Here is a 27,339-nt window from a genome sequence, read left to right on the forward strand (position 1 = left end):
CTGTTTACACTCCATGCGACATGGGTGGCATTCTGCAGGATTAACAAGCCACTGATCAGCCAATGAGGCTAATGAGATGGAATAATACATTATACAGCGCTGCCTTCCCTGTCATTGAGTGCGGCCGGAGGAAAACACAAAGTACGGTGACAGCTGCAGGATTGCAAAATAATGTGTGTTGTGGAGAAGTATAAGTCCCCCAGTCCAGGAATCTGGGGCTCTGACACCATGACGTCCGTCTCTCTGCATTTATTGCATCTGATTTAGTCGCATTGTGTGAGGAGTTCTGTGGGTGATCGCAGGATGTCCTGTTATTTTTTAGGGCAGACGCTTTTGTTCTCAGACATGTTATGGATCTATTGTATTGTATGGAAGTGACTGCAGATTACCTTTACATTTCATGCAATGTGCAGGACCCTAAATCTAAGCAGATGTGGGGTCTAACATTTGTAATGGGATAGAAGCTCGATAGCTGTGCTCTTGAAGTTGCAGCTGTCTTTTCACTACAAGTCTCAGCATGCTCCAAGGCACGCTATGTCTCCACGATGAGCTTTTGATGTTGCAGATTTTCAGCACACAATAAGTTACTTGCATTTTTTTCGAAAATACACAGTGAGAAAAAACACTAATATTGGGAACATAGCCTTCCAGTTTTACAACAGCTGATCAATGCTGTGAAATACTAGACAACAGTTTCTGCGCTTTTTTTCTTTTTGACTAGTGACTGCGAGTAAGTGAAATATTCATTAAAAAAAATTGGAATGCAATTATTAAATAAATTTCCCTCATAAATGTTCCAAAATATATTGAAAAATGCATCTATCCATCTATTACCTGGAATATTACACATTGCATTAACTAATATGACTACCACAGTCAGGGGCAAGCGGTGGCTTTCCATTTGCTGGGGAACTACAAGGCCCATCCTTCTTCCACGTAGGAGAGATGCAGATATATATATATGTATATTGGTGCATTTTATTTCTATGGATTACTATACTACTTTATAATAATTCTGCATTTGCTGGAGATCGACTATTGACGCGCTCAGTCCTCAAAGTATATAATAAAATCCTGTAATTACCGCTAACAGGAAGAGTCCTGAAAGACTTTTAGGTCCCCGCATCGCACTAAATCCGGTGATTACGTCATTTTAAAGTGTCTGAAAAGTTAAAAAAATTCTGTTATTAAAATAAATAAATAATAATCATAAAATAAATAAATAAAAATCATCAAATAAAATAAATAAATAATAATCATCAAATAAATAAATACATAAATAATCAAATAAATAAATGAATGAATTCTCATTACGGCTGCCAGCAATATGGTTTCTATGGCTGGAGGAGAATGAATCTACTATTCGCCTTCAGAAATCGTGCCTATAGAGAATATAGAACCTAGGTTGCGGTACGGGGGCGACGTATTGCACATTCCTGGTAGGGATTAATAGGACGGAGCGGCACACAAAGGGTTAGCGGCCATTATTCCCTCCTCTGGGCCTGCTATGTCTTTGTGTGTAATCCTTGCTCTATTTCCAGGGCTCGGATAGTCTAGCGTCTTAGAAACGAGAGGAATGAGAGCAGTGATCTCGTCTCCCGGGTGCAGTTCCTGCCGTACACAGGCACAATATGACCGGCTGTAGCCGACTATTCCGCCGCCGCCGGCAATCAAAACTAAACCGGCACAAATCATTAAACCGAAGCTGCAGCTTATGAGGCGCAGGTTCAGCAGTCGCCCCTCCTGGATACTCACCTACTGAATTGTTGCATCGCTTACTATGTAACACAGCGAGGACGCAGCCCTGGGAATGGATCGTAGCTCCACGTTCTAAAACAACAAGAATAAAAAAGTGACGGTATAAGAACCCGTAACAGAACCGCAGACTCGGAGACGGATGGGGAGACATTTCTGGGCCGCAGTGACGGGGGGACACTTGTTGGGTGATGTCGGTTGTAGAATTCGGACTGAAATTCTGAAATAAAAGTAAAATACAAATGTCGTAAATGTGGCATTAACCAATCAATATTACAGTAACAATCTGTCACGGGCCTTAAGAACTGGAGATTTGGGAGCAATGCTGCAGATTTTCATTTATTCAATCCAATCAATTGTGCACAAAAATAGGGAAAATCCAAAATGTATCGCGTGAAGTTTTCACTGAAAAGAACAAGTTTTAGCCCGTAATTTTTCCATGCGTTCCCTTAAAGGGCTCCTCAGTCCAAAACCACATATACCATACTAAAAATAAGTGCAATGTCCCGTCATATTCCCATCTGGGACATTGTATCCTTTTACAGAATAATTGGTTTTCCTTTACTTTTTGACCCTATGGATCCACTATTCTGTTAAGTTGGTTTCATTCACCGATTTTGTTTTTTGCATATGAGAAAAAACAGACGATTTCTCATCCATGTGCCTCTCCAAATCCTCATCCCCTTTTAGTCTATGTCAGATTTTACCATTAATGTTTCGTCAGTGTCTCTTTTATGCCAAAAAACACAAAAGTCACAGCTTCTCCCACCAATTAAACATTAAGAAAACGGACAATAAATGGAGGTCACACGGTTGCATCTGTCACAGATTTATAGACTTGTATAAGTTGATTGTGATCCGCAGATTGGATGAAAATCAGTTGTGGAAGTGTCCGTTTTGTTTTTTGTTAGGACAATCGGCCCACAAAAAATACAGACATGTGACCAGCACCATAGGGGCCTCAGTCCAGTATAGAAATCCACCGGTGACGTCCCACCTCCCCCCCGTATCATGCAGCAGCCCACAGCTCAGCATCCCGGGCTCTTGTGAGAGCGATGGGAGGAATAATGATTTGGATGAATTTCTCGATTTTACACAAATCACTAAGAATCTTAGCTGGGATGAGGGTTGGGTGCAGAAGTTTAGACTTTTGTCCCATCCATCCAGGAATGATTTCTTCCATTACGGCACGTCTTGATGATGAATGGTTTTATGGATGGCCTCCGCTGTGACCACCGCTCTTGCTCCCTCGTGAACACAGGTGTCATCAAGTACAAAAGATGCCTTCAGATCCATAACAACCGCCGTAGGGATCCTGGATTGTATCACGCTCCCACGCTGGGAGTTTTGCAGGAATCCAATGTGTAAGAAGAGCAGTAATTGTGCTGTAATATCTGGCTGAATGTGACCTCATTGGGGTCCGTGGGGTTAGGAATTATATTTAACCCCTTATAGTATTATAAAACCTCTCCTTCTGATTGGATCCGTTATTGCAGAACGTAATAAAGACATATTAATATAACATGTTGTGTGCCGCTACATTATTATAAAAGACCTGGACACATTTTATGGCTATGGTAACACTTCATGTTCATGGTTCGGTAAGTGTGTCCATAGGGAATAATGGGTGGGCAAAAGCCCGACTAGGAGTGCCTAGAAAAGAGGAGACAACTATGCTTTTCAGTATAGGAGGACCCATCCACGAAAGGATGCACCAGTATCGGTTGGATACTGGCTGTCTCCATGTCCCAAGAGTTACACAAGCCATTATTGACAGCTACAGAACCACCCAAATGTTTATAACCCGGCCAACCACCCTTCCCATGCACAAAGAATGATCGGACACACATGGTTCTGTTCTCGGCAGCACACACAATGTGCCGCTGAGAACAGTTACTTTTAGGCTATGTTCCCCATGATGAGTTTTTCATGTTGTAGATTTTCTGCTCCCATTCTTTAAATTAGATTACTTGTGCTTTTTCATTACATTTTTGAGTGATTTTTTGACATGCATTTTTATGTGTTTTTCTTCTCTTTTTGCTTTATAATGTTTTAAATAAAGCTGCTTTGTTTTTGACACTTCCTGGTATTTGACTTTGAGAAAACTTTATTGATACAGTCATGTGCAGATGACACAAGGTTTTGATGCGATTCCGCATTGGAAACACCGATAACGGATATGTTTTCTTTTCCTGCATATTTTCCACAACTAATCCAAGTCTATGTGAAAAATCTGCAAATAAAACTCGCACGGCAGGTCAGTTTTTATGCTTAGTTTAGAAAAAGAAGTGGAGTGGGCATAAGATTTCTATGAATCCCATCCACATGCTGGAACTATATGGCTATGTTCCCATGATGAGTTTTTTTTACTAGGACTATTTTTGAAAAAATGCAAGTTAGCTATTTTATACAATGGGAGTGAAAAATCTGCAACATCAGAAACTCATAGTAACAACAGAGAATCAAAGCTAAAGTAGCTTTTTTAAAAACATGACATACTAAAAGAGAAAAAAAACAGCGGCAAAAAAGCATGTAAAAAACTGACTCATAAAAAGCAAAGAAAAAAAAACGTGAGTAACCGAATTTACTTAATAGGTGCAGAAAATCAGCAACATCAAAAACTCACCAAATACGCATCATGGGAACGTCGCCTTATGGAAGCTTAAAAATAATTTCACGCCGTAAATGTGCATTTTGGGGTAATTGGCAGCCTGTCTACACCCTCTAATTAACGGAAAATGATAGATAGGTCAATGCGCTGAGAATGAGCCATTATTGTTCCTCCGGCCACACGATCTGCCTGATAGGACGTTACTGCTGGCGTCACAGACCTGGTCGCTTTCACTATGGATTCTTTGAAGATCCCTTAATCTTATTTAGTTTATAATATTTTTGAGTGGTTGTTAATAAAATGTCAATGCTTTAGATTAGTGTCATATGGATATGAGTAATCGTAAGAGGCTAAATATTCACTGAATGAAAGAATTCCCGCCTCCAAATTCCATAGAAATGTGCAGGACGCTAAGTATTAATTTTTCAGTCATTCTTGTAATTAACGATCACATGTCTACAGCGTACGATACGGTAAATAATCGGAGACGACAGATGATATACCGTGTAGTATTACTCGTATGATGCATTTCAGTAACTCTTACCAATCCAGTATCAGAACAAGCGTTACAGGGGTATTAGAGGGGTCTTCCGGCTCATCCGGAGGTAAGGGGGCTGCTGATATCACCCCTGCTTATACCTGCCGGGTCGTGTGCGAGATCAGGGACATATGACTATTTGTGGGCCTGGAGCAGAGCAAGATGCCACACTTTACTGCAGAATGATAGCACGCATGCTTCTGCCTCTCTCAAAGTTTCCTAAAGGTTTAATGGATAACAGATCTATCAAATTGCTATTTTCTCCAAGGATACAAAAAGTTTTAAGTTCACAGAGAGTGACAAGCAAAGCCTGGCATGTCAGAATGAGGAGACTTATAAGCCATGCCTGCTCCTCTGGGAAATTAAATATGCAAATTGTCTCTTGAGAAAGGAAGAGGACTAAAGATCTAGTGCTGCCTACAAGTCACTATTGACCCTTTAACGAGCCTTGCTATATGACTTAGGATAAAAGCCAAACCAGAATCTCAGTTTGCAGACACGGTGTCAGCCCCTCATCAGTGCAAAGCATGAGATCTGATTTGGCTAGGTGAGAGGCTCTGGGCTGGGGTGTAAGAGGTAATGTGTAGAGTGACAAGCCGAGCATGGCATGTCAGAGTGAGGAGACTTATAAGCCATGCACCGATCCACAAACACATCCCATCCCCTAAGGCTCAGAGTGAGTCTTATTCTCATCCATTTTGCAAAACAGACTCAGATGAGGATATGTAGACTTCAATAGCAGCGTCTGATCTGCAAATCGGAAAAAAGATGATAAAATGAGTGTAAAATACGGTAACTAAAACATCACCAACAAGGAAAGGATGGAAATCGCATGTAAAAAAAATGCAATAAAGATCCATTATACAAAGCAAAGATAAATAAAAGTTTTAGTTTGAAAGGGAGAGGAAGAGAGAGGTCATTATTTTGGTTGTTTTTTGGTGTTCTCGTGGGGGGAGAGGAGAGGGAGGCTTAGGGGGACGCATGGATATTGTATAGAATTAGTAAAAACAAAAGGTCTATAGGGATATGGTAAAAATGGAAGACAACTCTTACTAGGTTTTAACTTCTCCATTGCTAAGATCCAATGGATAAAATAGTTCAGACAGTCGACCCTCTTCAGTTTTTTTTTTAAAAGGCAAGAAAAAAAGGATGCGAAATGGATGATGACACTGTAGTTGTGAAAACAAAACCAGGGCAAGATTTTCAGCTCCTGGGAATAAATAAGGTTTCTATTCAGTGACAGAAAGCAGTTTTGTTATCACGTGTATTAGGAGGCTGCAGATCTGTCTTGTACACCGAAAGGTTTCCCTCTTCATGTCATCACTTTATGATCAGTGGGGTCCAACCTCCTGGGAATGGAGGGGCCACAGCACTGGTGCGGAGCCACGTCACGTCACCTGCAGAGACACCAGTGCTATCTCCCCCCTATTCCCAGGCCCCCGCGGAGGTCTCAGGGGCCGAATATTCATATCAGTTTATAATATGGTTTAAAACATCGGAAAACTTCAACTTTCAAAACCAGAATAAATTAGTAGAACAGGAAACCATCTGTGGGATAGGACGAAACTCCATGACCACAGATACTAAACCTGGTATGGAGCTAGAGACTATGAGCCCCAGGCATCATTTGTGGGGGGGTTTAACTCGCTTTTCTTTTTTTCTTTTTTCTTTTTTATATATATATATATATATATATATATATATATATATATATATATATATATATTTTACATTCCAGTGCAAAAGGCTGCAGGTTTTCCTAAAATTTTGCATCATCTGCGACATTTCAGTTGTGCATAACATCACTCCTGGGGGAAGGGGAGCGCATTTCTGCAAAAAATATTGCGACTTTTTAAAAGGTTGCAATTGATGAATCAGATGCAAACACCTGTTATACAAAACCACCTCCACACTGACGATCATAAAAAGAAAATAGGTGAAAATACATATATGTGTGATATATATATATATGTGTGATATACACTCACCGGCCACTTTATTAGGTACACCATGCTAGTAACGGGTTGGACCCCTTTTGCCTTCAGAACTGCCTCAATTCTTCGTGGCATAGATTCAACAAGGTGCTGGAAGCATTCCTCAGAGATTTTGGTCCATATTGACATGATGGCATCACACAGTTGCCGCAGATTTGTCGGCTGCACATCCCAAAGATGCTCCATACAAGGCAGGATGGATCCATGCTTTCATGTTGTTTACGCCAAATTCTGACCCTACCATCCGAATGTCGCAGCAGAAATCGAGACTCATCAGACCAAGCAACGTTTTTCCAATCTTCTACTGTCCAATTTCGATGAGCTTGTACAAATTGTAGCCTCAGTTTCCTGTTCTTAGCTGAAAGGAGTGGTACCCGGTGTGGTCTTCTGCTGCTGTAGCCCATCTGCCTCAAAGTTCGACGCACTGTGCGTTCAGAGATGCTCTTAGGCCTACCTTGGTTGTAACGGGTGGCGATTTGAGTCACTGTTGCCTTTCTATCAGCTCGAACCAGTCTGCCCATTCTCCTCTGACCTCTGGCATCAACAAGGCATTTCCGCCCACAGAACTGCCGCTCACTGGATTTTTTTTCTTTTTCGGACCATTCTCTGTAAACCCTAGAGATGGTTGTGCGTGAAAATCCCAGTAGATCAGCAGTTTCTGAAATACTCAGACCAGCCCTTCTGGCACCAACAACCATGCCACGTTCAAAGGCACTCAAATCACCTTTCTTCCCCATACTGATGCTCGGTTTGAACTGCAGGCGATTGTCTTGACCATGTCTACATGCCTAAATGCACTGAGTTGCCGCCATGTGATTGGCTGATTAGAAATTAAGTGTTAACAAGAAGTTGGACAGGTGTACCTAATAAAGTGGCCAGTGAGTGTGTATATATATATATATATATATATATATGTATATATATATATATATATATATATATATATATATATATATATATATATATATATATATATATATATATATATGTGTATATACTAGATTGTGGCCCGATTCTAACGCATCGGGTATTCTAGAATATGCATGTCCCCGTAGTATATGGACAATGATGATTCCAGAATTCGCGGCAGACTGTGCCCGTCGCTGATTGGTCGAGGCAACCTTTATGACATCATCGTTGCCATGCTGTGCCCGTCGCTGATTGGTCGAGGCCTGGCGGCCTCGACCAATCAGAGACGTGGGATTTGCAGGACAGACAGACAGACAGAAAAACCCTTAGACAATTATATATATATAGATACACAGGGGTTGGACAAAATAATGGAAACACCTGGAAACATCAACAAAAGTTAGTTTAATATGGTGTAGGTCCACCTTTTGAAGCGATTACAGCCTCAATTCTCCGAGGTATGGATTCATACAAGGTGTGAATTGTTTCCAAAGAAATTTTAGTCTATTCTGCATTTAAAACACCCTCCAGTTCTTTGAGCGACGATGGCGGTGGAAATCGACATCTAACTTGAATATCTAAAATCGACCATAAATGCTCAATAATGTTGAGGTCTGGGGATTGTGGGGGCCAGATGAGATGCTCATTTCATTAGAATGTTCCTCGTGCCATGCTTTAACGATTCTAGCTGTATGAATTGGTGCATTATCATCCTGAAAGATGGCGTTCCCCTCCGGGAACAGTGCTTGAACCATTGGATGCACTTGGTTGCCCAAATAATCTCAGCTGTTAATTCTTCCATGAAGGGACATCATTGGCTCGGCGGATCTGCACGAAATAGCACCCCAGATCATCACAGAACCTCCGCCATGTTTTACGGTTGGGAGAAGGCAGTCTGGATGGAATGCTTCCTTCGGCTGTCTCCAAACGTGCACTTGGCCGGAGGTCGGAAATAGAGTAAACGATGATTCGTCTGAGAATATCACATGTTTCCACTGCTTGAGGTACCAATTCTGGAGGTTTCTACACCACTCTAAACGCTTGGAAACATTTGTCATTGAGAGCAGCGGTTTTCTAATTGCAGCTCTTCCGTGGAATCCAGATTTGTGCAGCTCCCGGCAAACAAGTTTCATGGAAACTAGGTTCTGTAGGTGTTCTTTGAGCTCAGCAGTGATTTTCGGAGCCATGGTCTTGCGATCCTCTCTCACAATTCGCTTTAGAGTCCGACGGTCTCTCCCAGTCAACTTTGACTTTCGGCCGGACCGGTGCTTTGCTGCTTATGTTTTTCATTTTATTTCAAGTGCAGTTATTACTTTGGAGACAGTACCTCTTGACACGCCAAGCATTCGGGCACTTTCTGTTACACTAGCGCCTGCCATACGAGCACCAACAATTTGGCCTCTTTGAAAATCCGAGAGGTCTGCCATTGGTATCAGGTTCTCATCAATGTTCTTACAATTATGCAAAACAAACAGTTAATTTACATACACATATCACATAATACAAATAATCAACTACAAAACATTACCATATGTCACGGTTTGCATGTTTATCACATGTTCGAAGATTATGATGCCAAAACGTTAGGTGTTTCCATTATTTTGTCCAACCCCTGTATATTTATAAAACACATAATAGATAAAAAAGAGAAAACTAGGTGCAAATAAAAAACAAGCTAAAAAAAAAAACCTAGACAAAAAAAGCTGCAAATGCAATAATATTAGGACCTATACGTCTCTTTATCGTGCTTTTCAAATGCCATATTCTTCATGAAATGGGAACTGAATTCATATAGAAGTACATATATCTCTATGGTAGCTCCATTACATCTCTGCATTAAAAAAAATGCAAAACGCATTCACTTCCAATTATAATACAGTTTACCATAATCATTTTCTGTGCTGAACTAAACACTCACTAAACACCACCTCCTAATAATTCATTTATTCTTATAATTATTTGGAATGAGACGTTCGTTACTTCTCTACACGTCTCTTATTCCCCCTTCCCTATTAATCGTGGCATGGAATAATATGGGGGGGGGGGGGAATTTATTATGAGTGCAATTTTTTAAAGTCAGTTTTACTTTTTGGTTTCGTGTTGCGATTGTTAAATTTGCCGCATCTTTATAACACTTCTATCTAGAGGAGTTTTCCCATTCGTTACGTCTCCCCCTAATAGAGTGAAGATTACTCTTAAGTTTGTCTTGACCTTATTTGCAGACTAACGCTCCACCTTTTGAAAGTGACAAAAACATAGTAAAATTGTAAAATGTCGCTATTTTTTTTTTTTCCGCAAAATTGATGTGATGGAAAATGTTTCACATAAGGAAACGGAGATAAAAAAATCCTCATGTATCAAGATACTTAGATTTTCTGTATGGGACAAGTGGAAACTAATTTAAAGAAAACATATCTGTCGTGTCGCTTTATTTCACCAAGTTTTCATCGGTTTCTGCCGCGATGGTCTTATGTGCCCCGGCCGCGGCTCTCACCACATGTCATAAACATTTTAAGCTGCGGTTACACAGAAACAGCTCGGTGCTCGGCCAAGATGTGTTTCATTAGCTTCAGCAGACTCCCGTGCGCTCGCCGGCATTATATATTGTAGGAAAACACTGAGTAAATCTATGCTGAAATGCAAATTATAGTGTTTTTTATGAAGGAAATTAAGTGGTGTTTTCGACTCCAGTTGCCTTTCAGAGGCCAGCTGTAATAATTTAGATTTTTTTCCGTGGCCAGCGCAGGGTTACACAGTTCTCTCAGATGAACGACACCGTGTTAACATTTTGATCCGGGGACAAGGTTACACATTAGCGGTTTTACTGTAAAAAGGTAAATGATGACATAATAATGACTCTGAATTGATGGTGAAGGGGCCGATCTTGTCATCTCGCCGTATCGCTGGGCCTAGAATATTGTAACGATTTATTTTCTTGTTGCTTACACTTCGGCACTTGTTTCACCTTGCCATATCGCCGGGACTGGAACGTTGTCACGATTTATTTTCTTGTTGCTTACACTTCGGCACTTGTTTCACCTTGCCGTAATGCCGGGACTGGAACGTTGACACGATTTATTTTCTTGTTGCTTACACTTCGGCACTTGTTTCACATTGCCGTATCACCGTGACTGGAACATTGTAACAATTTATTTATTTTCTTGTGGCCTACACTTCAGTACTTGTGTCACCTTCCAGTATCGTCGGGCCTAGAACGTTGTCATGATTTATTTTCTTGTTGCTTACACTTCGGCACTTGTGTCATCTCGCCGTATCGCTGGGCCTAGAACGTTGTCACAATTTATTTTCTTGTTGCTTACACTTCGGCACTTGTTTCACCTTGCCGTATCGCCGGGACTAGAACGCCACGATTTATTTTCTCGTTGCTTACACTTCGGCACTTGTATCACCTCGCCGTATCGCCAGACTAGAACGTTGTAACGATTTATTTTCTTGTTGCTTACACTTCGGCACTTGTGTCACCTCGCCGTATCGCCGGGACTGGAACGTTGTCACAATTTATTTTCTCATTGCTTACACTTCGGCACTTGTATCACCTCGCAATATCGCCGGGACTAGAACGTTGTCACAATTTATTTTCTTGTTGCTTACACTTCGGCACTTGTTTCACCTTGCCGTATTGCCGGGACTGGAACGTTGTAACGATTTTTTTTTTTGTTGCTTACACTTCGGCACTTGTGTCACCTCGCCGTATCGCTGGGCTTAGAACATTGTCACGATTTATTTTCTTGTTGCTTACACTTCGGCACTTGTGTCACCTCGCCGTATCGCTGGGCTTAGAACATTGTCACGATTTATTTTCTTGTTGCTTACACTTCGGCACTTGTTTCACCTTGACGTATCGCCGGGACTGGATCATTGTAACGATTTATTTATTTTCTTGTGACCTACACTTCGGCACTTGTGTCACCTTGCCGTATCGCCGGGCCTAGAACGTTGTCACGATTTATTTTCTTGTTGCTTACACTTCGGCACTTGTGTCACCTCGCCGTATCGCCAGACTAGAACGTTGTAACGATTTATTTTTTCGTTGCTTACACTTCGGCACTTGTAACTAATCAATAACATATCAATGAAGCGTTTCTCACCATGTGCTATTGATCTGGAAGTCTTGCACATGCAGGTCACATGCGTCACCGGCAGGGCCACAGTTACAGTACTGGGGGTCACACATGCCCCACTGTGGGGTCCCCACATCTGTACCTGTTCATCACTTCATTATTTATATTAGGACCATCTGACACAAATCTAAACTGCAAAAATTGTATAAGAGCAGATCGGTCAATAGATCTCACAACACAAAATACCTACAGACCTGATGAGGCTGATACTTACCTTTTTACCTTGAGAAAGGCACTGGTCCGCTGCCGAAACGCGTTGGGACAATAAAGAACCATTTTGGAAGATACAAAAAAAGGCTTCTCAGTTATCGTAGAGCAGCCTGTTCAATGTGATATCGTCCTCCTCTACTATGTGTTATGGCAGGCATACACATTAGGCAAATCGTAACTGACTACAGTTAGAACTGGAAGTGTGAGGTATAAAGGGGTGTCCCTGCCCTCGCTGAAAGCAGATCTCAAGGGAAAAAAAGAAGTGTTTTTATATATGGACAACTAAAAAATTACATGAAGAAACTTTGTAAATAGATCACTCCTTCTGTTACCCTTTCTTACCATTCTGCACATAGCAGAGGAGGCAGATGGGAGATAGTGAAGCTGGCCCTACACCTGACATTGCTATGATGATGCTAGATGATTAGTATTTTTTACCACTATTGTTTCTGCTGACTCCTCCATAAGTCACTTGGCTTTTTAGCGATTTCTCTGCCTCCAATTAGTGTAATTGTTCAAATGGTGTACACCTTCTCTATTCTCTGTGTTCCTGTATTTCATCTTTGTTGCCTAAATTTAACCATTTGCCTAGCCCCTTTGTCTGACCTCGGACTGACGTGATTATGCCTTTGCCTTACCCCTTTGCATATAACGAGCCTTCTTGGCATCTGACCTCTTGACTACCCATCATCATCGTTTGTCAGTGTATAGTGACTAGCGTCACATTCTGATCCTTTTTAAGGCAACCAAAAATGTCCCGTTGTCAAGTCGAAGACACTTCTGGAAACTCTCCTTTTCTCTGGCATTTTTAATAATAATAATAATAATAATAATAATAATAATCTTTATTTTTATATAGCGCTAACATATTCCGCAGCGCTTTACAGTTTGCACACATTATCATCACTGTCCCCAATGGGGCTCACAATCTAAATTCCCTATCAGTATGTCTTTGGAATGTGGGAGGAAACCGGAGTACCCGGAGGAAACCCACGCAAGCCACACCTGGAAACCTGAAGCTTTAACAGCTCATAAGAAAAACATGGATTTCTCAAAAATAAGACATCGGATCACCGGCACTAGCTTGCCCAGATAGACAACTTAAAGAAGCACTTCCATCAAAATTTGTATCCTCTTAAAGCATTAACGTCATCATATTGTACAGCATTGTGCACTTACAATTGCTCATTTTTACTATCTACCCAGATAATTCTCCTCTTTTCCATTAGGTCTATGACATCCCGTGATTAAAAACTGACTAGCTGAATCCTTCTAAGCTCTATGTAGAAACAGCAGGTAAATTCTCCCTGTCTTCACTGCAAAAGTCTATAGGGGGGAAGAGCAGAGCACCTGGGTCAGGAGGTGAAGAGGGGGATGACTCATGCAGGGAAAATAGGCTTCTTGCTTCTACACAGAGCAGAAAAAAGAGGTTGGAAAGGTAAAATGAGCAATTGTAAGTACACAGTGCTATATAATATGATTGATGACTTCAATAAATCAAGAGGATCGAAACTTTGATGGGAGGAGGAGTGCATTTTAAGAAAATTGATCCCACTGACATACTACCTTTAAGCCATTTCCAGCAGTCACAATGAGTGAAGCAGAGACCAAGCCTGCACATCTCTGCTCCATTCAATAGTGTTCTCAGGATCGCTAGGAATTCCAGTAGTCGGACCCCCAGCGATCAGCACCCGTGACGTGTGGCTCGCGGGCCCGTGCTGTGTGGCTCGCGGGCCCGCGCTGTGTGGCTCGCGGGCCCGCGATGTGTGGCTCGCGGGCCCGCGATGTGTGGCTCGCGGGCCCGCGATGTGTGGCTCGCGGGCCCGCGATGTGTGGCTCGCGGGCCCGTGAAGTGTGGCTCGCGAGCCCGTGATGTGTGGCTCGCGATTGTCTTCCTGCTTGGTGCATTAGTTCCAGGTGTAGCAAGCAGCTATTATGAGTGAATCTCTAGATGGTGACTTTTGTGTGTAGCCTGCACAGAATAGCAGATCTGAATAGGGGTAAGATTGGAAACCTTGGATGTTGGCACACTGGCTTGGTGTGATTATACCGGTAATAGGGGACGCTGAGTGTCAGTACTGGGAGTGGGGCAGGAGCTGGATGTGGCTCTTAAGGTTAGAAATGTTGGGGACCTCTGATCTAGTGTGAAACCATAAAAAGTGGATTAAAGAACCCAAATACTAAAAAAGGAGAGCATACCATAGCGCCTACATAACAGAGTGCAGCGTATTTATTGTTCTTGTGAGGTTTCCTGAACCTTTTGAACAGCAGAAGATGCAATCTTCTACATGGACACAATGTGTTCTCCTTCAGCTCTTCCTTAGTAATAGTAGTGTATTGGGCCTCGATAATATTAGATACATTACAGAAGCGCGTCATCCTGACCTTGCTATTCCAAGTTTCCTGGGCCAAAAAAAGCAGATCTCAGAAAAGAGGAAATTCTGTTTTGTGTCTGCTGGAGAACTTACGCGGATTGGGTTCTAAAATAACTCGTGGGCTCCGCCGGTCGGGGATTGTGCAGATACTTAATATGCGTTACTGTAACGCTAGATCCTGGGGACTTGTAAAGACGAGAACTGCATAGAGCAGCGCTTTCCTGCAATGTCACCTGCTCCTATGGATGCCTACCAACTGTCTGCATGATCTCCACTGCCTACTACAGCTAGGACTTTACAACTTCATGGGAAAAATACTGCAATAAGTAAGTGACCCTCCCACAACCTCAGCTCTACACTGGTTTACCATTGATAAGATTGTGTATAGACAAACATAAAACCTTCAAAAGATTTGCACAGCAGCTACACGAGCAAATAAATGACCAAATATAAAAAATAAAATGTTTTAATGATCTTCAGAACAGAGGGCAGGATGGGGGCAATGGTTTCTAAATGACAGGGGTTACATGGTATCACCTATACACGGTTATAGCTATTAGATCGGAGGAGTTCTGACCGCTGAGATCGCCACCGACCACCAAGACAAACGACTCGTGTCCCCCCATTTGAACAGGCGGTGTACACATACATGTCTGCTATCTGTGCGGTCACAGAGACAGCCGGAGGGAGCCAGGAATATCAAGGTGAAAGTGTTACAGCAGCAGATCGAAGGTACCTGCAGTCTGTAGAGCGGAGCAGGTTGATATATAGAGGAGTCAAAAGCTTCAGATAAATAGTTTTTTTGTATTCATTTGAATTATCAGTCACTGTGGGCTAAAGAGTCCAGTGGGCAGTCTCAATGATTGACAGCTTTCCTGTAAAGCTGAAAATTGGGGAATATAAATCACTAAAATACTAATTATAGCCACAGAAACTTTGTAGAGCTTGTTGACTATGCACAGTGTATGATATACTCAGGGTCGGACTGGGGTGTCTGGGGCCCACCAGAGGAATGGACTCTAGGGGCCCACCCTACAGCTATATGCAAATATCTGTCATTATAGTGGAGCACCGGCTGTAAAACACCGGCGGCTGCTGCACATCTACCGTGTGCCCCAATAACTGGGATGTATAATTACGGTAGTTTACATTAATGGGGTTCTTGGTTAAAACAAGTTATCACTGATCCATGGGCTCCACAAGATAGGTGATCGCTTAGATCCGACCATTAGAAACTGCACCGATCGGAAGAATGGGGAAGTTTTATCCCTGACAGGACACTTTTATCACTAGTTTAAAATGCAGCGGCAGGTGGGATTTCTGACCGCAGCTCCATTCATTCTCTTTGGGGCTTCCAGAAAAAAACAAGTGCAGCCACAGAGTGAATGAATGGATCAGTGATCTAGTCGGACATGCCACTCCAGTCTAATGGGGATAAAAAGTTCCACATTTTGCTGAATGGGTCCAAGCAGTCAGACCCCCACCAATCAATACGTTATCACTTAACCTGTGGAGAGGTGATTACTTTTTTCCACAGGAACCCCCCTTTAAGTGCATCTCCGCCGCTGTGTACAAAGCATTAAAACTCTAATGAAAATAAAGAATCTTCTAATTAATATCAGAGAGAACAAATGACCGCCATACACAACACAATCCACTATACCAAGACCAATAATACCACATACAGGAAGAAATACCACCACACCATGACCAGACCACATAGTGACCGAATAATACTACATACAAGGGACAAATACCACCGCACCATGTCAAGACCACATATTACCACCACTTGGTGACCAAATAGCACATACAAGGGACAAATATCACAACACCATTTCCAGACCACATATTACTACCACAAAAGAATCTGAAGACCCACCTCTTCCGACAAGCCTACAACCTGCAGTAACCGCCGATCGACCAAACCGCTGCATGACCAGCTCTACCCTCACCTACTGTATCCTCACCCATCCCTTGTAGATTGTGAGCCTTCGCGGGCAGGGTCCTCTCTCCTACTGTACCTATTATGACTTGTATTGTTCAAGATTATTGTACTTGTTTTTATTATGTATACCCCTCCTCACTTGTAAAGCGCCATGGAATAAATGGCGCTATAACAATAAATAATAATAATAATAATAATAATAATAACATAGTGACTGAATACTACAATACTGATCAGTAATAAAAAAAAAAAAACACAATACTATCACCATAAGTGCCAGTATTCACAGGAGATCTGTACTTAGTATGCAGTGTCTGTGTACAGGTAATACAGAGATCACTGGTGGTATTATACACAGGAGCTCTGTATATAGTGTATAGGTAATACAGTGATTACTGGTGACATTGTACACAGGAGCTCTGTATATAGTATACAGTGTATAGTGTCAGTGTATAGGTAACACTGACTCACCAGTGACGTCTCTAGGTGAAGTCCTTCATCTTTCATCCAGCACAGACCACCATCATTTCTTCCAGCCAGGACTCATTTCTGCAGGAAATAACACAGTTATCTAGAGCTCCGTTTGCAGAACACATTACTTAATTTTTCACAACTTCTACATTACACCACATGAAGAAAAAAAGGCGATATAGTGTCACTCCGCACAGTAACAGGACCGCCCCCTCATTTAAAACAGTATACTCAAAAAATAAAATAAATACATCACTGCAGTAAAGGCCCCGTCTCACATAGCGAGATCGCTAGCAAGATCGCTGCTGAGTCACAAGTTTTGTGACGCAACAGCGACCTCAGTAGCGATCTCGCTATGTTTGACACGTACCAGCGACCCGGCCCCTGCTGTGAGATCGCTGGTCGTGTCGGAATGGCCTGGACCTTTTTTTGATCGTTGAGGTCCCGCTGACATCGCTGAATCGGTGTGTGTGACTCGGATTCAGCGATGTCTTCACTGGTAACCAGGGTAAACATCAGGTTACTAAGCGCAGGGCCGCGCTTAGTAACCCGATGTATACCCTGGTTACCATCGTAAATGTAAAAAAAAACAAACACTACATACTCACATTCCGGTGTCCGTCAGGTCCCTTGCCGTCTGCTTCCCGCACTGACTGACTGCCGGCCCTAAAGTGAAAGTACAGCACAGCGGTGACGTCACCGCTCTGCTGTTAGGGCCGGCGCTCAGTCAGTGCAGGAAGCGGACACCGGGGGACGCGAAGGTGAGTATGTAGTATTTGTTATTTTACATTTTACACTGGTAACCAGGGTAAACATCGGGTTACTAAGCGCGGCCCTGCGCTTAGCAACCCGATGTTTACCCTGGTTACCCGGGGACCTCGGCATCGTTGGTCGCTGGAGAGCGGTCTGTGTGACAGCTCTCCAGCGACCACACAGCGACGCTGCAGCGATCGACATCGTTGTCTGTATCGCTGCAGCGTCGCTATGTGTGACGGGGCCTTAATAATATCCCTTAATTAGCCCCTATGGTAATAATATTCCCCACCCTGGCCCCGTTTATCTCATTCCTGGCTCCAGCCATATGTTCTCGCATCCTGCCCTCATGAGTATCCATTCTGCAACATATGATCTCCCCATCCTGCCCCATCTGTCTCCATCGTATCCATCCTGCCCCATGATCCAATCCTGCCCCATGTCTTTCATTCTGCCCCGTGTCTCCAATCATGCCCCGTATCTACATTCTGCCCATGCCTCCAGTCCTGCCCCCAGTGTGTCCAGCAATCTGCCCCGTGTGTCCAGCATATTACCCCCAGTGTGTCCAGCAACCTGCCCCAGTATGTCCAGCATATTGCCCCAGTGTCCAGCAATCTGCCCCAGTGTGTCCAGCATTGCCCCCAGACAGTGTGTCCAGCAATCTGCCCCAGTATGTCAAGCATATTGCCCCAGTGTGTCCAGTATTGCCCCCGGACAGTGTGTCCAGCAATCTGCCCCAGTGTGTCCGGCAATCTGCCCCAGTGTGTCCGGCAATCTGCCCCAGTGTGTCCGGCAATCTGCCCCAGTGTGTCCAGCATATTACCCCCAGTGTGTCCAGCATATTACCCCAAGTGTGTCCAGCAATCTGCCCCAGTATGTCCAGCACTGCCCACAGTGTGTCCAGCAATCTGCCCCAGTGTCCAGCATTGCCCCAGTGTGTCCAGCAATCTGCCCCAGTATGTCCAGCACTGCCCCCAGTGTGTCCAGCAATCTGCCCCAGTGTCCAGCATTGCCCCCAGTGTGTCCAGCAATCTCCCCCAGTGTCCAGCATTGCCCCAGTGTGACCAGCACTCTGCCCCAGTATGTCCAGCACTGCCCCCAGTGTGTCCAGCAATCTGCCCCAGTGTCCAGCATTGCCCCAGCGTCCAGCAATCTGCCCCAGTGTCCAGCAATCTGCCCCAATGTGTCCAGCAATCTGCCCCAGTATGTCCAGCACTGCCCCCAGTGTGTCCAGCAATCTGCCCCAGTGTCCAGCACTGCCCCCAGTGTGTCCAGCAATCTGCCCCAGTGTCCAGCATTGCCCCAGTGTCCAGCATTGCCCCAGTGTGTCCAGCATTGCCCCAGTGTGTCCAGCATTGCCCCAGTGTGTCCAGCATTGCCCCAGTGTGTCCAGCAATCTGCCCCAGTGTCCAGCGTTGCCCCAGTGTGTCCAGCAATCTGCCCCAGTGTCCAGCACTGCCCCCAGTGTGTCCAGCATTTCTGCCCCAGTGTCCAGCATTGCCCCAGTGTGTCCAGCAATCTGCCCCAGTGACTCCAGCATTGCCCCAGTGTCCAGCATTGCCCCAGTGTGTCCAGCAATCTGCCCCAGTGTCCAGCATTGCCCCAGTGTGTCCAGCAATCTGCCCCAGTGTCCAGCATTGCCCCAGGGTCTCCAGCACATAAGTCAGACATAAAGAAAAAAAAAAAAAGTAAAATCCTCACCTCTCCCGTTCCCAGCGCAGGTCCGATGCACTCAGCGTCTCTCCGGCTCTGCAACGCTCAGGACAGAGAGGCTGAGCGCGCAGTGATGAGGTCATCGCACCCTCTGCCCTGAGACGTCACAGAGTCAGAGGGCGCTGAAGACGCTGCAGCTGCCGCAGGTACCAGGAGAGGTGAGTATTAAAGGGGGGGCCCAATGCCAGCGCTGGCACCGGGGGGGTGGGTGTTGTGGATTCTGTTTGTGGGCTCCCTCTGGTGGTTACTGCTGGTACTGGGTGACTTTGGTGGGTTGCGGCCTTTGGTTTCCACCTGTCCATCAGAGGCTGGGTGTTTCCTATTTTACCTGGCCTTTCTGTCATTCCCTTGCCGGCTATCAATGTATTCAGATGTGCTCTGTTTGGTTCCTGCCTACCTGCTCTCAGATCTTTCAGGATAAGCTAAGTGCTGATTTTCAGTTGTTGTTTTTTTTGTCCAGCTTGCTTATTATGTCTCTATGCTAGCTGGTAGCTCTAGTGGACTGAGGTTCTCCCCATGTGCCATGAGTTGGCACATGGGTTCTTGTAATCTCAGGATGGTTTTTTGATTAGGGTTTTTTGCTGACCGCTCAGACCCCTTTTGTATCGTTCTGCTTTCTAGTTTACAGCGGGCCTCAATTTGCTGAACCTATATATATCATCTCTATGTGTGTGCCTTCCTCTCATTTCACCATCAATACATGTGGGGGGCAACTATATCTTTTGGGGTTCATTCCTCTGGAGGCAAGTGAGGTCTTTATTTTCTCTGCAGTACTAGTTAGCTCTTAGGCTGGTGCGTGGCGTCTAGAAAAACGTAGGCACGCTCCCTGGCTATCTCTAGTTGCGTTTGTCAGGCGTAGGGCAGCGGTCAGCCCAGGTTCCATCACCCTAGAGCTCGTCCGATATTTTGTATTACTTTGCTTGTCCCTTGCTATCCCTAGCCATTGGGATTCATGACAGTATAGCCGGCCAACAAAGTGTTAATTGTTTGGGCTGAAGCAGGAGAAAAAGAAGTGTTTTAGGGAAATATTTTTTTTTTTTCCTTCAGAGTTTTGCTGCCTAGCCCTTAATTGCTGTCTAGCTGCTTCTTACCTCCTCTTAACCCTTGAATGGCTCTGATATTAGCTGTTTAACATGGATGTCCAGAGTTTGGCTTCCAGCCTGAGTAATCTCGCGGCAAAAGTTCAAAACATACAGGATTTTGTTGTTCACACTCCCATGTCTGAACCTAGAATTCCTATTCCAGAGTTCTTTTCTGGAGATAGATCTACCTTCCTGAATTTCAGGAACAATTGTAAATTGTTTCTTTCTTTAAAATCTCGCTCCTCTGGAGACCCTGCTCAACAGGTCAAGATTGTAATATCTTTCCTGCGAGGCGACCCTCAGAATTGGGCATTTGCATTGGCACCAGGGGATCCTGCATTGCTCAATGTGGATGCGTTTTTTCTGGCATTGGGATTGCTCTATGAGGAACCCAACCTGGAGATTCAGGCTGAAAAGGCTTTATTAGCCCTCTCTCAGGGGTATGATGAAGCGGAAATATATTGTCAAAAATTTCGGAAATGGTCGGTGCTTACTCAGTGGAATGAGTGCGCCCTGGCTGCAAACTTCAGAAATGGTCTTTCCGAGGCCATTAAGGATATTATGGTGGGGTTCCCTACGCCTACAGGTCTGAATGAGTCGATGGCTATGGCCATTCAGATTGATCGGCGTTTACGGGAGCGCAAACCCGTGCACCAGTTGGCGGTGTCTTTTGAACAGGCACCTGAGACTATGCAATGTGATAGAATTCAGTCCAGAAGTGAACGGCAAAATTATAGGCGGAAAAATGGATTGTGTTTTTATTGTGGTGATTCAGCTCATGTTATATCAGCATGCTCTAAACGCACAAAAAGGGTTGATAAATCTTTTGCCATTGGTACTCTGCAGCCTAAGTTCATTTTGTCTGTGACTCTGATTTTTTCACTGTCTTCCATTTCCGTCGATGCCTATGTGGATTCGGGCGCTGCCCTGAGTCTTATGGATTGGTCATTTGCTAAACGCTGCGGTTTTAGTCTGGAACCTCTGGAAGTTCCTATTCCTCTGAAGGGAATTGACTCTACACCATTGGCTATGAATAAACCGCAGTATTGGACACAAGTGACCATGCGCATGACTCCCGTTCATCAGGAGGTGATTCGCTTCCTTGTACTGTATAATTTACATGATGTACTAGTGCTTGGTCTGCCATGGTTACAAACTCATAATCCTGTCCTGGACTGGAAAACAATGTCTGTGTTAAGCTGGGGATGTCAGGGGGTTCATGATTATGCACCTCCGATTTCAATCGCTTCATCTACTCCTTCTGAGATCCCTGCGTTTTTGTCTGACTATAGGGATGTTTTTGAGGAGCCTAAGCTCAATTCGCTCCCTCCGCATAGAGATCGTGACTGTGCTATAGAATTGATTCCTGGCAGTAAGTTCCCTAAGGGTCGTTTATTTAATCTGTCACTGCCAGAGCATACTGCTATGCGGAATTATATTAAGGAGTCCTTGGAAAAGGGACATATTCGTCCATCTTCGTCCCCTCTGGGAGCAGGTTTTTTTTTCGTGGCAAAAAAAGATGGTTCCCTGAGGCCTTGTATAGATTATCGCCTTCTGAATAAGATTACAGTCAAGTATCAGTATCCATTGCCATTATTGACTGATTTGTTTGCTCGCATTAAGGGGGCTAGGTGGTTCACTAAGATAGATCTTCGCGGTGCGTATAATCTGGTGCGGATAAAACAGGGTGATGAGTGGAAAACCGCATTTAATACGCCTGAGGGCCATTTTGAGTATTTGGTAATGCCTTTTGGACTCTCCAATGCTCCGTCAGTCTTTCAGTCCTTTATGCACAATATTTTCCGTGAATATCTGGATAAGTTTATGATTGTGTATTTGGATGATATTTTGGTGTTTTCTGATGACTGGGAGTCTCATGTTCTACAGGTCAGGAAGGTGTTTCAGGTTCTGCGGGCTAATTCTCTGTTTGTGAAGGGCTCAAAGTGTCTCTTCGGAGTCCAGAAGATTTCTTTTTTGGGGTACATTTTTTCTCCTTCTACTATTGAGATGGATCCCGTCAAGGTTCAGGCGATTTGTGACTGGACACAACCTACATCTGTTAAGAGCCTTCAGAAGTTCTTGGGGTTTGCTAATTTTTATCGTCGGTTCATTGCTAATTTTTCCAGTATTGTTAAACCTTTGACTGATTTGACTAAAAAGGGTGCTGATGTTGCTGATTGGTCTCCTGCGGCCATGGAGGCCTTTCAGGAACTTAAGCGCCGGTTTTCTTCTGCTCCTGTGTTGTGTCAACCAGATGTTTCACTTCCTTTTCAGGTTGAGGTTGATGCTTCCGAGATTGGAGCGGGGGCGGTTATGTCACAGAGAAGTTCTAATGGCTCGGTGATGAAGCCATGTGCATTCTTCTCTAGAAAATTCTCGCCCGCCGAGCGCAATTATGATGTGGGTAATCGGGAGCTTTTGGCCATGAAGTGGGCATTTGAGGAGTGGCGTCATTGGCTTGAGGGTGCTAAACATCGTGTGGTGGTCTTGACTGATCACAAGAATCTCATTTACCTTGAGTCTGCCAGGCGTTTGAATCCTAGACAGGCTCGTTGGTCGTTGTTTTTTTCTCGTTTCAATTTCGTGGTTTCATACCTGCCAGGTTCAAAGAATGTGAAGGCAGATGCTCTTTCCAGGAGTTTTGTGCCTGACTCTCCTGGAGACTCTGGGCCTACTGGTATCCTTAGGGATGGGGTAATATTGTCCGCCGTATCCCCAGACTTGCGACGTGCATTGCAGGAGTTTCAGGTGGATAAACCGGATCGTTGTCCACCAGAAAGACTGTTTGTTCCGGATGATTGGACCAGTAGAGTCATCTCCGAGGTCCATTCTTCTGTGTTGGCTGGTCATCCTGGAATATTTGGTACTAGAGACTTGGTGGCCAGGTCTTTTTGGTGGCCTTCCTTGTCTAGGGATGTGCGTACCTTTGTGCAGTCTTGTGAAGTGTGTGCTCGAGCTAAGCCTTGCTGTTCTCGGGCCAGTGGGTTGTTGTTATCCTTGCCCATCCCGAAGAGGCCTTGGACGCACATTTCCATGGATTTTATTTCTGATCTCCCGGTTTCACAGAAAATGTCCGTTATCTGGGTTGTGTGTGACCGCTTTTCTAAGATGGTTCATTTGGTGCCCTTGCCTAAGTTGCCTTCCTCCTCTGAGTTGGTCCCTTTATTTTTTCAGAACGTGGTTCGTTTGCATGGGATTCCGGAGAATATCGTTTCTGACAGGGGATCCCAGTTTGTGTCTAGATTTTGGCGGACGTTTTGTGCCAAGATGGGCATTGATTTGTCTTTCTCGTCTGCATTCCATCCTCAGACGAATGGCCAGACGGAGCGAACTAATCAGACCTTGGAAACTTATTTGAGGTGTTTTGTTTCTGCTGATCAAGATGACTGGGTTGCTTTTTTGCCACTGGCCGAATTTGCTCTTAATAATCGGGCTAGTTCTGCCACGTTGGTCTCTCCTTTTTTTTGTAATTCGGGGTTTCATCCTCGTTTTTCCTCTGGTCAGGTGGAGTCTTCGGATTGTCCTGGAGTGGACGTGGTGGTGGACAGGCTGCATCAGATTTGGAACCAGGTGGTGGACAATTTGAAGTTATCTCAGGACAAGACTCAGCAGTTTGCTAATCGCCGTCGCCGCGTGGGTCCCCGACTTCTTGTTGGGGATTTGGTGTGGTTGTCTTCTCGTTTTGTCCCTATGAAGGTCTCTTCTCCTAAGTTCAAGCCTCGGTTCATCGGTCCTTATAGGATCTCGGAGATTCTTAACCCTGTATCTTTTCGTTTGGATCTCCCAGCATCGTTTGCTATTCATAATGTGTTCCATCGGTCGTTGTTGCGGAGGTATGAGGTGCCCGTTGTTCCTTCGGTTGAGCCTCCTGCTCCGGTGCTGGTGGAGGGAGAATTGGAGTATGTTGTTGAGAAGATCTTGGATTCTCGTGTTTCCAGACGCAAACTCCAGTATTTGGTTAAGTGGAAGGGTTATGGTCAGGAGGATAATTCCTGGGTGGTCGCCTCCGATGTTCATGCGACTGATTTGGTCCGCGCCTTCCATAGAGCTCACCCTGATCGCCCTGGGGGTTCTCGTGAGGGTTCAGTGACCCCTCCTCAAGGGGGGGGTACTGTTGTGGATTCTGTTTGTGGGCTCCCTCTGGTGGTTACTGCTGGTACTGGGTGACTTTGGTGGGTTGCGGCCTTTGGTTTCCACCTGTCCATCAGAGGCTGGGTGTTTCCTATTTTACCTGGCCTTTCTGTCATTCCCTTGCCGGCTATCAATGTATTCAGATGTGCTCTGTTTGGTTCCTGCCTACCTGCTCTCAGATCTTTCAGGATAAGCTAAGTGCTGATTTTCAGTTGTTGTTTTTTTTGTCCAGCTTGCTTATTATGTCTCTATGCTAGCTGGTAGCTCTAGTGGACTGAGGTTCCCCCCATGTGCCATGAGTTGGCACATGGGTTCTTGTAATCTCAGGATGGTTTTTTGATTAGGGTTTTTTGCTGACCGCTCAGACCCCTTTTGTATCGTTCTGCTTTCTAGTTTACAGCGGGCCTCAATTTGCTGAACCTATATATATCATCTCTATGTGTGTGCCTTCCTCTCATTTCACCGTCAATACATGTGGGGGGCAACTATATCTTTTGGGGTTCATTCCTCTGGAGGCAAGTGAGGTCTTTATTTTCTCTGCAGTACTAGTTAGCTCTTAGGCTGGTGCGTGGCGTCTAGAACCAACGTAGGCACGCTCCCTGGCTATCTCTAGTTGCGTTTGTCAGGCGTAGGGCAGCGGTCAGCCCAGGTTCCATCACCCTAGAGCTCGTCCGATATTTTGTATTACTTTGCTTGTCCCTTGCTATCCCTAGCCATTGGGATTCATGACAGGTGGGGGCCCCTGGTCGTGGCGGCGGTCGGCGCCGCCCGAAGATTTAAAGGGCCCGCGTCTTTTTTTTTTTTTTTATTCCTTCCTCCTCCTCCTCTCCGGGTCGGGGCCCACCGGGCATTTCACCGGTATCCCGGTGGGCCAGTCCGACGCTGGATATACTGTATATGATATATCTCAGGCGCCTCCTGAGGAAGTCTTACCGAAACCTGCGTTGGGGCGGCAGGGACAGCTTGTTACCAGCACACTGCCACTTTTACTAGTAAGTTTATCCTCTTAAATCTTGGTTTTTACAAATAGACTTGCCCCCAGTGTTTTTCCACTTACGGTCCACATCCATTCCATGGTTGGCTAGCACTCTGCACTTTAGGTTTACACTGCTATTAATGCTGCTATATAAGTGGACCTATTCTGCAACAAATTCGTATGTTATGGGTATATGGTATGCTTTTCTGCATCTATATTTATCAAATTTAAACATATTACTGAGGTTTGCACTTTGCGCTTTTTTTCTGAGAGCTGCCACTTGCAGAAGTTTTTTTGAGGTTATATTATCAATTTATTTACTTATGGCTTAATTCCATACTGTGCTGCTGATGCGGTAACACCCTGTCCCTGTATACATGGTGTCCAGTAGTTTTTTCAGAATTTTTGTTATATTATATATTTGTTTAATAAAGATTTAATTTTAAGGATTATACTCTTTTGGTGGTGGTTCATTCACCTACTCCTGATAGTGTTATACTGTATCTGTATGTTTGGTGATAATAATTCACCGTAACAGCCACAGTGACCCCACAACAGTCACAGTACCCTAACAGACAGTGCCCCGCGACAGCGACACTGCCCCCGCGACAGTGCCCCCGCGACAGCGACAGTGCCCCCGCGACAGCGACAGAGCCCCCCACGACAACGACAGTGCCCTCCACGACAGCGACAGTGCCCCCCACGACAGCGACAGTGCCCCCCACGACAGCGACAGTGTCCCCCACGACAGCGACAGGGCCCCCCACGACAGCGACAGGGCCCCCCACGACAGCGACAGGGCCCCCCCCGACAGCGACGGTGCCCCCGACAGCGACAGTGCCCCCACGACAGCGACAGGGCCTCCCACGACAGTGCCCCCAACGACAGCGACGGTGCCCCCACGACAGCGACAGGGCCCCCCACGACGGCGACAGGGCCCCCCACGACGGCGACAGGGGCCCCCCACGATAGCGACAGGGTCCCCCCACGATAGCGACAGGGGCCCCCCACGACGGCGACAGGGCCCCCCCACGATGGCGACAGTGCCCCCCATGACGGCGAAAGTGTCCCCCCACGACAGCGACAGGGCCCCCCACGACAGCGACAGTTTCCCCCCACGACAGCGACAGTTCCCCCACGACAGCGACAGGGCCCCCCACGACAGCGACGGTGCCCCCCACGACAGCGACGGTGCCCCCGACAGCGACAGTGCCCCCACGACAGCGACAGCGTCCCCCACGACAGCGACAGTGCCCCCCACGACAGCGACGGTGCCCCCCACGACAGCGACGGTGCCCCCGACAGCGACAGTGCCCCCGACAGCGACAGTGCCCCCACGACGGCGACAGGGCCCCCCACGACGGCGACAGGGCCCCCCACGACGGCGACAGGGCCCCCCCCATGACGGCGACAGGGCCCCCCACGATGGCGACAGTGCCCCCCACGACGGCGACAGGGCCCCCCACGACGGCGACAGGGCCCCCCACGACAGCGACAGTTCCCCCCACGACAGCGACAGGGCCCCCCACGACGGCGACAGGGCCCCCCACGACGGCGACAGGGCCCCCCACGACGGCGACAGGGCCCCCCCCATGACGGCGACAGGGCCCCCCACGATGGCGACAGTGCCCCCCACGACGGCGACAGGGCCCCCCACGACGGCGACAGGGCCCCCCACGACAGCGACAGTTCCCCCCACGACAGCGACAGGGCCCCCCACGACGGCGACAG

At 45.6% G+C, this 27,339-nt stretch overlaps 1 protein-coding gene across 10 annotated transcripts in view; it reads left to right on the forward strand.

The window, feature by feature from the left end:
- Positions 1–27,339, forward strand: part of PKNOX2 (PBX/knotted 1 homeobox 2) — a 369,700-nt gene that overhangs the window by 3,186 nt on the left and 339,175 nt on the right. Inside the window, exon 1 of one of the 10 annotated variants that reach the window (XM_077249566.1) lies at positions 14,772–14,860. The exons of the other annotated variants lie outside the window; for them this stretch is intronic. The gene's annotated coding sequence lies outside the window, so the exon portion shown is untranslated. Of the gene's footprint in view, positions 1–14,771; positions 14,861–27,339 lie in introns of those variants that run through there. 10 annotated transcript variants of the gene reach the window in all.

The sequence above is a fragment of the Ranitomeya variabilis genome, chromosome 4, assembly GCF_051348905.1.
Source record: "Ranitomeya variabilis isolate aRanVar5 chromosome 4, aRanVar5.hap1, whole genome shotgun sequence".
NCBI lineage: Eukaryota > Metazoa > Chordata > Amphibia > Anura > Dendrobatidae > Ranitomeya > Ranitomeya variabilis.